The sequence below is a fragment of the Procambarus clarkii genome, chromosome 50 (genome assembly GCF_040958095.1).
Source record: "Procambarus clarkii isolate CNS0578487 chromosome 50, FALCON_Pclarkii_2.0, whole genome shotgun sequence".
In the NCBI taxonomy this organism is placed as follows: domain Eukaryota; kingdom Metazoa; phylum Arthropoda; class Malacostraca; order Decapoda; family Cambaridae; genus Procambarus; species Procambarus clarkii.
In genome coordinates, this window is record NC_091199.1 from 5898448 (window position 1) to 5908447 (window position 10000).

Below are 10000 nucleotides of genomic sequence, written 5' to 3' on the forward strand. Positions count from 1 at the left end.
CTCTCTAACGTACCCCCCACACTCCCAAACGTACCCCCCACACTCCCAAACGTACCCCCCACACTCCCAAACGTACCCCCCACACTCCCAAACGTGCCCCCCACACTCCCAAACGTACCCCCCACACTCCCAAACGTACCCCCCACACTCCCAAACGTACCCCCCACACTCCCAAACGTACCCCCCACACTCCCAAACGTACCCCCCACACTCCCAAACGTGCCCCCCACATTCCCAAACGTACCCCCCACACTCCCAAACGTACCCCCCACACTCCCAAACGTACCCCCCACACTCCCAAACGTACCCCCACACTCCCAAACGTACTCTTAAACGTGCCCCCACACTCCCTAACGTACCCCCCACACTCCCAAACGTACCCCCACACTCCCAAACGTACCCCCCACACTCCCAAACGTACCCCCATACTCCCAAACGTACTCCCAAACGTGCCCTTACACTCTCTAACGTACCCCCCACACTCCCAAACGTACCCCCCACACTCCCAAACGTACCCCCCACACTCCCAAACGTACCCCCCACACTCCCAAACGTGCCCCCCACACTCCCAAACGTACCCCCCACACTCCCAAACGTACCCCCCACACTCCCAAACGTACCCCCCACACTCCCAAACGTACCCCCCACACTCCCAAACGTGCCCCCCACATTCCCAAACGTACCCCCCACACTCCCAAACGTACCCCCACACTCCCAAACGTACCCCCCACACTCCCAAACGTACCCCCACACTCCCAAACGTACTCTTAAACGTGCCCCCACACTCCCTAACGTACCCCCACACTCCCAAACGTACCCCCACATTCCCAAACGTACTCCCAAACGTGCCCCCACACTCCCTAACGTACCCCCCACACTCCCAAACGTACCCCCACACTCCCAAACGTACCACCACACACCCAAACGTACCACCACACACCCAAACGTACCCCCCACACTCCCAAACGTACCCCCCACACTCCCAAACGTACCACCACACACCCAAACGTACCAACACACACCCAAACGTACCCCCCACACTCCCAAACGTGCCCCCCACACTCCCAAACGTGCCCCCCCACACTCCCAAACGTGCCCCCCACACTCCCAAACGTGCCCCCCCACACTCCCAAACGTGCCCCCACACTCCCAAACGTACCCCCCACACTCCCAAACGTACCCCTCCACACTCCCAAACGTGCCCCCCCACACTCCCAAACGTGCCCCCCCACACTCCCAAACGTGCCCCCCCACACTCCCAAACGTGCCCCCCCACACTCCCAAACGTGCCCCCCACACTCCCAAACGTGCCCCCACACTCCCAAACGTGCCCCCACACTCCCAAACGTGCCCCCCACACTCCCAAACGTGCCCCCCACACTCCCAAACGTGCCCCCACACTCCCAAACGTGCCCCCACACTCCCAAACGTGCCCCCACACTCCCAAACGTGCCCCCACACTCCCAAACGTGCCCCCACACTCCCAAACGTGCCCCCACACTCCCAAACGTACCCCCCACACTACCAAACGTGCCCCCCACACTCCCAAACGTGCCCCCCACACTCCCAAACGTACCCCCCACACTCCCAAACGTACCCCCCACACTCCCAAACGTACCCCCCACACTCCCAAACGTGCCCCCCACACTCCCAAACGTGCCCCCCACACTCCCAAACGTGCCCCCCACACTCCCAAACGTGCCCCCCACACTCCCAAACGTGCCCCCCACACTCCCAAACGTGCCCCCCACACTCCCAAACGTGCCCCCACACTCCCAAACGTACCCAACACACTCCCAAACGTGCCCCCCACACTCCCAAACGTACCCCCCACACTCCCAAACGTGCCCCCACACTCCCAAACGTACCCCCCACACTCCCAAACGTGCCCCCCACACTCCCAAACGTGCCCCCCACACTCCCAAACGTGCCCCCACACTCCCAAACGTACCCCCCACACTCCCAAACGTGCCCCCCACACTCCCAAACGTGCCCCCCACACTCCCAAACGTACCCCTCCACACACTCCCCAACAAGGGGCCTCCTGCCAAACAGCACCATAAAACTCGTATGTAGCAAGTATAGGAAAACAAACAGACAGGAATATGTCTGCAGATTTAATCCAAACACCCGGGGTGCTCCGGGCTCGCCATAGCCCGTGCTACTTGCAACTTGTTCCGAGAAGCTGAATCTATAATAACATAACACCCCGGGTGGGGGGTTCCATCCTGCTCCAAGAGGACTCACAAACACGTCACATGTATTAAACCACTCCATCCTCATCAACACAGGCCAGTGGTCATTACATGTATTACATGTATTTAATACATTACATGTATTAAACCACCCCATCCTCATCAACACAGGCCAATGGTCATTACATGTATTACATGTATTTAATACATTACATGTATTAAACCAACCCGTCCTCATCAACACAGGCCAGTGGTCATCCATACAGTGGAAAAACTAGCTGTATATAACGAATCGCAGTTTACACACGATTTACAGCTAAAGACCTTTGTAAACATCCCAAACAGGGCTTCGCTGTCGACCTCTGTTCGATTCGCAAATCTGTAAATGCTTTTTCCCCCACGTATTACAATCTCCATTAGGGCCTATATACCTAATCGAATCTCCGCCTAACTATACATAGAACTTTAATGTATAACATTTATTTATGAGTACAAACCTCTTTTCAACACCTTACATTGATATTGGGGAATGGGTGTTGGAGGGGGTGGGGGGGGGGGGGACGGCCGCCGCTTAAACGAACCTAACCTAAGGACTAATTGAAAGGTAAATAATTACCAACGGAACTTAAACACACAATCTGACCTACGCCTAAATAGGCAAATATTTAATCATATTAATTTATATTTGAGAAAATTCCCGTTTTGAATGATGTACAAAGTTGGTGAATGTGTCTTTGGGGTCGGCCGAAGGATGGAGTGAACATACGCAAATGACAATGTAAATGACTTTACACTTGAGACTGTCAATGACATCAACGGACACTTGAGACTGTACAAAAGACAATCGAATCTTCCCATAGTAAAAAAACAGGATGTAAAGGATTTGGGAATAATGATGTCCGACGACCTAACGTTTAGGGAGCATAACCAAGCAAATATTGCGTCAGCCAGAAAAATGATAGGATGGATTACGAGAACTTTCAAATCCAGGGATCCCATCACAATGGTTGTACTCTTCAAGTCACTTGTGTTGTCCCGTCTTGAGTACTGCTCAGTACTCACTTCCCCCTTCAGAGCAGGAGAGATTGCTGAAATAGAGGGAATACAGATAACATATACGGCACGCATAGACGAGATAAAACACCTAAATTATTGGGATCGTCTCAAAGCTCTCCAAATGTACTCACTAGAAAGGAGACGGGAGAGATACCAAATAATATACACATAGAAAATACTGGAGGGCCAGGTCCCAAATTTACACAGTAAAATAACAACGTACTGGAGTGAACGATTTGGAAGAAAATGCAAGATTGAACCAGTGAAGAGCAGAGGTGCCATAGGCACAATCAGAGAACACTGTATAAACATCAGAGGTCCGCGGTTGTTCAACGTCCTCCCAGCGACTATAAGAAATATTGCCGGAACAACCGTGGACATCTTCAAGAGAAAACTGGACTGTTTTCTAAGAGAAGTTCCGGATCAACCGGGCTGTGGTGGGTATGTGGGCCTGCGGGCCGCTCCAAGCAACAGCCTGGTGGACCAAACTCTCACAAGTCGAGCCTGGCCTCGGGCCGGGCTTGGGGAGTAGAACAACTCCCAGAACCCCATCAAGCAGGTATCATGTTTAAGGTTCTCATTTTTACCGTATCTGAGTACCTGGAATTTATCGCTGTTAAAGATACCTGCCCTGGTATTGTGTGGGATACCTGTGTCACCTGAGAGACACAGGACACCTGTGTCCTCATGTGTCCTACTTTCTCTGAACTTTGAGGCTGTCCTTGTCTTCCCTGTCTATTCCTCTCAGTATCTTGTTTGTTGTTATCATATCTCCTCTATTTCTTTTGCTCTTCAAAGTTGTGAGGTTCAGTTCCGTCAGTCTATACTCAGAGCTTAACCCCTGTGTATTTATTATTTGTATTTACTATTTATGCCTGCAGATTCGAGCTATAAGGTTTTGGACCCCGCCTTTCTGACCTATATATTGTTTCCTCTATTACGACAACTAATATATATATATATATATATATATATATATATATATATATATATATATATATATATATATATATATATATATATATATATAATATATATATATATATATATATATAATATATATATATATATATATATATATATATATATATATATATATATATATAATATATATATATATATATATATATATATATATATATATATATATATATATATATATATATATATATATATATATATAATCTGCTACACACACACATATTCCCAGGAAGCAGTCCGTAGCAGCTGTCTAACTTCCAGGTACCTATTTACTGCTAGGTGAACAGGAGCAGCATCAGGGTGAAAGAAACTGCCCATTTGTTTCCGTCTCGACCGGGAATCGAACCCGGGCCTTTAGAACTACGACCTTCGAGCTCTGTCCACTAAGCCGTGAAGGCCTTCCCCCCCCCTGTGTGTACTCACCTAGTTGAGTACACACACGGTACTTACACAATGAGTACACACTCGGGGCTTAGTCGACACCGCTCGAAGGTCGTAGTTCTAAAGGCCCGGGTTCGATGTGTGTGTGAGAGAGAGAGAGAGAACGAGAGAGAGAGAGAGAGAGAGAGCTAGCTAGCTAGCTAGCTTGCTAGCTTCAGCTAAATGTGAAGACATGTTGATAAACTTGTATACTGTGTATGACATTGATATGCAGCATAGTTAAGGCAGTAGTTATGTGAGGTGATTAAGAGCGAGCAGCGATCACCTTGTTCGATAGACCTGCAAGATACCAGGGACAAGGGTGGGGAGGGGGGGGTCCGCCCAAGGGCCACCCAACTCCTGTGCCAAGTTGGCTCTATATCTGGCCACTAGTTTTCAAGGTTTAGACACGCACGCGCGAGCGCGCTCAACTACCCCTGCGGGTTATCTTGAGATGATTTCAGGGCTTAGCGTCCCCGTGGCCCGGTCCTCGACCAGGCCGCCATTTTGTTACACATCCCCCAGGAAGCAGCCCGTAGCAGCTGACTATACTCCCAGGTACCTATTTACTGCTAGGTGAACAGGGCCATCAGGGTGAAAGAAACTGCCCATTTGTTTCCGCTTCCACCGGGGATCGAACCCGGAACCTCAGGACTACAAATCCGAAGCGCTGTCCACTCAGCAGTCGGCCCCTATTACACGTTTATTATTATTAACATCTTTATTGACAAAATTAATTACAATTTTGCCTAATCTGAGGATTTTGATAGTCTTATTAAATTGAGGATAATGCTGGTATTGACTGTGACGCAGGACAGAGGGTCATACATAAGACAATAGGTCTAAACTGTAGGCTGAAGCACATATATATCATGGTTACAATCACGGTTGATAAAAGAGGGAACCTGCGTGCAGGGCATCAGCAGCGTGTGTCAGGTTGGGCAACATAAGGACTCGCTGGAGTAATGTGGGTAAGGAATCATTCAAGACGTTGTATATCTCACACGTCAACCCCCATACTGCTGTGTGGCGCCCCAGCGTGGAGTGGTATAACACACACACACACACACACACACGGTGGTGTGGGAGAAGCTCTAGGGGCAAGCCACCAGTAAGCCACCTCGTAAGTTATACCCACAACTGTTTGCTATAACTTACGACCAACAGTTACACAAGCTGAAACTTTATTAAACTACATATAAAATTCTCAGAGCAGTTGAGAGAGTAGCCACAAACACACAAAGAATTTTGAGTAGATAACAAATGGAATGCATTAGGCAGTGATGTGGTGGAGGCTGACTCCATACACAGTTTACAATGTAGATGTGATAGAGCCCAATAGGTTCAGGAACCTGTGCACCAGTTGATTGACAGTTGAGAGGCGGGACCAAAGAGCCAGAGCTCAACTCCCTCGAATACATTCAGGTCGTTGTTTGAGAGGCGACTACGATAGAGGAATCGGATGCGCCCGTAGCGCAATCGGACGAGTCCATATAATATGTTTACAATGACTACCAATAGAAGAGGCGACCTTGGGTGGAGGTTGAGAAACAGACGAGTCATACACATGTTAATTTTAATTAAGTCATTTAGCTTAAGAGCAGCGGGGAAATTAAATGAACTAAAGGAGCAGGTTGTGGAAGCGAATTACAATCATGATTTTAGATGTAGATATAACTAAAATAAGTCAGGAGTCATTGCGATAGACAACTGGGGGCTGTAAAGGCGGGATTGGAGAGCTGGAGTTCGGTTGTTATAGACACGAGTAGATAAGTAGTGTGTGGGCGTGTGATCATATGTCAAAAGGTAGAAGTGACGGAGGTGTTTGAAGTATGCCTTGACTCTCCTGTAGTTGACTCACCCCCACCCCGCCCACACGCCCATAACCACACCGCCTCACCCACACCCCTCGCCCGATCCTTCCCTCCATAACCCCCCCTCCCCCCCCCCCCCACCAACTTGTACCCACACCGGCTTTACACACCTGCAAGCATATATGGACCTCCACGCGGGTCAGGCCTCCCCCCCCCCTCCTTCCAAACACACATGTAACCCTCTCACCCTCCACCCGCAACCACACACACACACACACACACGCACGCACACACACACGCACACACACACACACACACACACACACACACACACACACACACACACACACACACACACACACACACACACACACACACACACACACACACGCGCACGCGCACACACGCACGCTGTGACATTTACGAAGCCTTCTGTCAAGTACTGTGTCACAATAACTAGTGACACATAAGACACACAAGACACATAAATATAGGTTATAATGGACTATATTTGATATATTAAGCCTTACATCAAGTTACGTGCCGCGTGTGGGTATAACTTACATGGTTATTAAGATGTGCCAGGATAGTTTGAGCTGAAGTTAGCCTTGTTTAGTCAATCATTGGCCTGGGGGGGGGGGTGTAATTAAGGCCCCCCCCCTTCAATAGCTTATACTGACCAAGCAGCACGCGTAGTCCTGGGTAGGTATTGTCTAGGACTAAGGGTAAACTGAGTGAGTTTACATATATAGACAATCTGGGTACACCTCTCGGGGTATACATGTGAGTGTACAAGTAGACTGGTGGTAATGTCAGCCTCGGGGTAATATATTTGATTGTCAGTTGAGTGAACCTGTAGACTTGAGAGACATATTTCCTGGTGTTGACTTGGGAGGATCAAGAGTGTAGTGTAGTTGGTACTAGCTTGGTGAAGCAGTTCCAGACGTGTGTACTCGCCTAATTGTGCTTGCGGAGGTTGAGCTCTGGCTCTTTGGTCCCGCCTCTCAACCGTCAATCAACAGGTGTACAGGTTCCTGAGCCTATTGGGCTCTATCATATCTACACTTGAAACTGTGTATGGAGTCAGCCTCCACCACATCACTGCCTAATGCATTCCATTTGTCAACCACTCTGACACTAAAAAAGTTCTTTCTAATATCTCTGTGGCTCATTTGGGCACTCAGTTTCCACCTGTGTCCCCTAGTGCGTGTTCCCCTTGTGTTATATAGACTGTCTTTATCTACCCTATCAATTCCCTTCAGAATCTTGAATGTGGTGATCATGTCCCCCCTAACTCTTCTGTCTTCCAGCGAAGTGAGGTTTAATTCCCGTAGTCTCTCCTCGTAGCTCATACCTCACAGCTCGGGTACTAGTCTGGTGGCAAACCTTTGAACCTTTTCCAGTTTAGTCTTATCCTTGACTAGATATGGACTCCATGCTGGGGCTGCATACTCCAGGATTGGCCTGACATATGTGGTATACAAAGTTCTGAATGATCCTTTACACAAGTTTCTGAATGCCGTTCGTATGTTGGCCAGCCTGGCATATGCCGCTGATGTTATCCGCTTGATATGTGCTGCAGGAGACAGGTCTGGCGTGATATCAACCCCCAAGTCTTTTTCCTTCTCTGACTCCTGAAGAATTTCCTCTCCCAGATGATACCTTGTATCTGGCCTCCTGCTCCCTACACCTATCTTCATTACATTACATTTGGTTGGGTTAAACTCTAACAACCATTTGTTCGACCATTCCTTCAACTTGTCTAGGTCTTCTTGAAGCCTCAGTCTTCTTCTGTCTTAATCCTTCTCATAATTTCAGCATCGTCCGCACACACATCGTGTGTATGTGTGTGTGTGTGTGTGTGTGTGTGTGTGTGTGTGTGTGTGTGTGTGTGTGTGTGTGTGTGTGTGTGTGTGTGTGTGTGTGTGTGTGTGTGAGGACTATAACCGGACCAGTGAGGTAAGAGAGAGACAGAGACATGGGCGGCATGCAGTATAGTGGGTATCGAGCGAGCTCTCAAGGCTGGCCATTTGCGAGTCGTAAAAGCTCCCAGCGCGCCACGTAACATAAACCTTTTTTTTTTAAAGTAAAAAAACAAACATCGAATGTGGCCATTTTTTGACGTTATATGAAGGGAAGGGGACATGTATCGGGGGAAAGCGCCAAGCCACTACGAGTATATAGCCCTGAGAAAGGGACAGGATGTTATGAGATTTGGGATGGAACAGAGGGAAGGAATGGTGCCCCAACCACTTGTGGACGGTCGGGGATTGAACGCCGACCTGCATGAAGCGAGACTATCGCTCTACCGTTTAGCCCAAGTGGTAGGAGGTTATATGACGCCAGCAAGTGAAGGTGTACAATAATTGTAGTGACCCGAGTTTAGAGCGGACATGTGTATAGGGGAGGGGGGGGGGTAGTGGGGGGCATGGGTTGTAAGGGGGGGGAGGGGAGGGGGGGGGGGTTAGTGCGGGGCAAAGGTTGTAAGGGGGGAGGGGAGGGGGGGTCAGTGGGGGCAAAGGTTGTAAGGGGGGGAGGAGGGGTATCCAGTTCCCCCTCCTCTCAACCCAAGACACCATAGAGTACCACATTGATGATGATAATTTTGTCGGGGACAGGAAGCCTGTGTATGTATATACTTGAAATCCTTCCCCCCCCCCCCCCCCCCCCCGAAGGTCTAACTACTGACCCTTCCCAGGATGCAACCCCTTAATGGTCCCCGTGGCGCAGTGGTAAGACACTCGCCCTGAGCTTCGTGAGCGCTTTGGCCTGGGGGTTCGGATCCTGGCCGGGGAGGATTGACTGGGCGCCAATCCTTAACTGTAGCCTCTGTTTACCCAGCAGTGAATAAGTACCTGGTTGTTAAACGATTTGGCGGGTCGTATTCCAGGGAACATAGGATTAAAGACCTGCCCGAAAGTCGCTCGCTTATATTTTTTTATTTTTTTTTTTTTAATCAACACTGTTTGTCATCCTATTGTATTTGTGCTGCTTTTTCAGTCATGTTCCCCCTTTTTTTTTATCTTTATTTGTATTTGTTCTCAAACACTTTTTATTCTTTATGCTCAATTAGTATTAAGTTCTAGATATTAATGTTTTTCTTGCACGAAACGCATTGCGTAATAGTGGCTTTAGGCATTGTATGTACTAGCTCTGTCTATATATCAATCCATTAATGTAACATCACTTGTATGTATGTACCTTACCTGAATAAACATTTATTTTATATATATATATATATATATATATATATATATATATATATATATATATATATATATATATATATATATATATATATATATATAATATAATATAATATGATAATATGACGAGAAAAAATAGGTTAGTGCAGTGTCTCTAGGCAGACGGAATGCCAGTCACATAAATAAAAACAAAAACAAAAAAAATGTAAAAAAAGTTAAGACTGCAATTTAGTAACTAAAGGATAAGACAGAGGAGAAAAAACATTTAAAAATACTTTGATAGAAAACTGACGTAAAACAAATTACAAAACATAAAATAATATCCAGA

At 47.7% G+C, this 10000-nt stretch overlaps 1 protein-coding gene across 5 annotated transcripts in view; it reads left to right on the plus strand.

Annotated features, from left to right (window-relative positions):
- The window catches only part of LOC123749573 (calpain-A), a 267048-nt gene that overhangs the window by 22892 nt on the left and 234156 nt on the right, over positions 1-10000 (plus strand). The window lies entirely within an intron of this gene.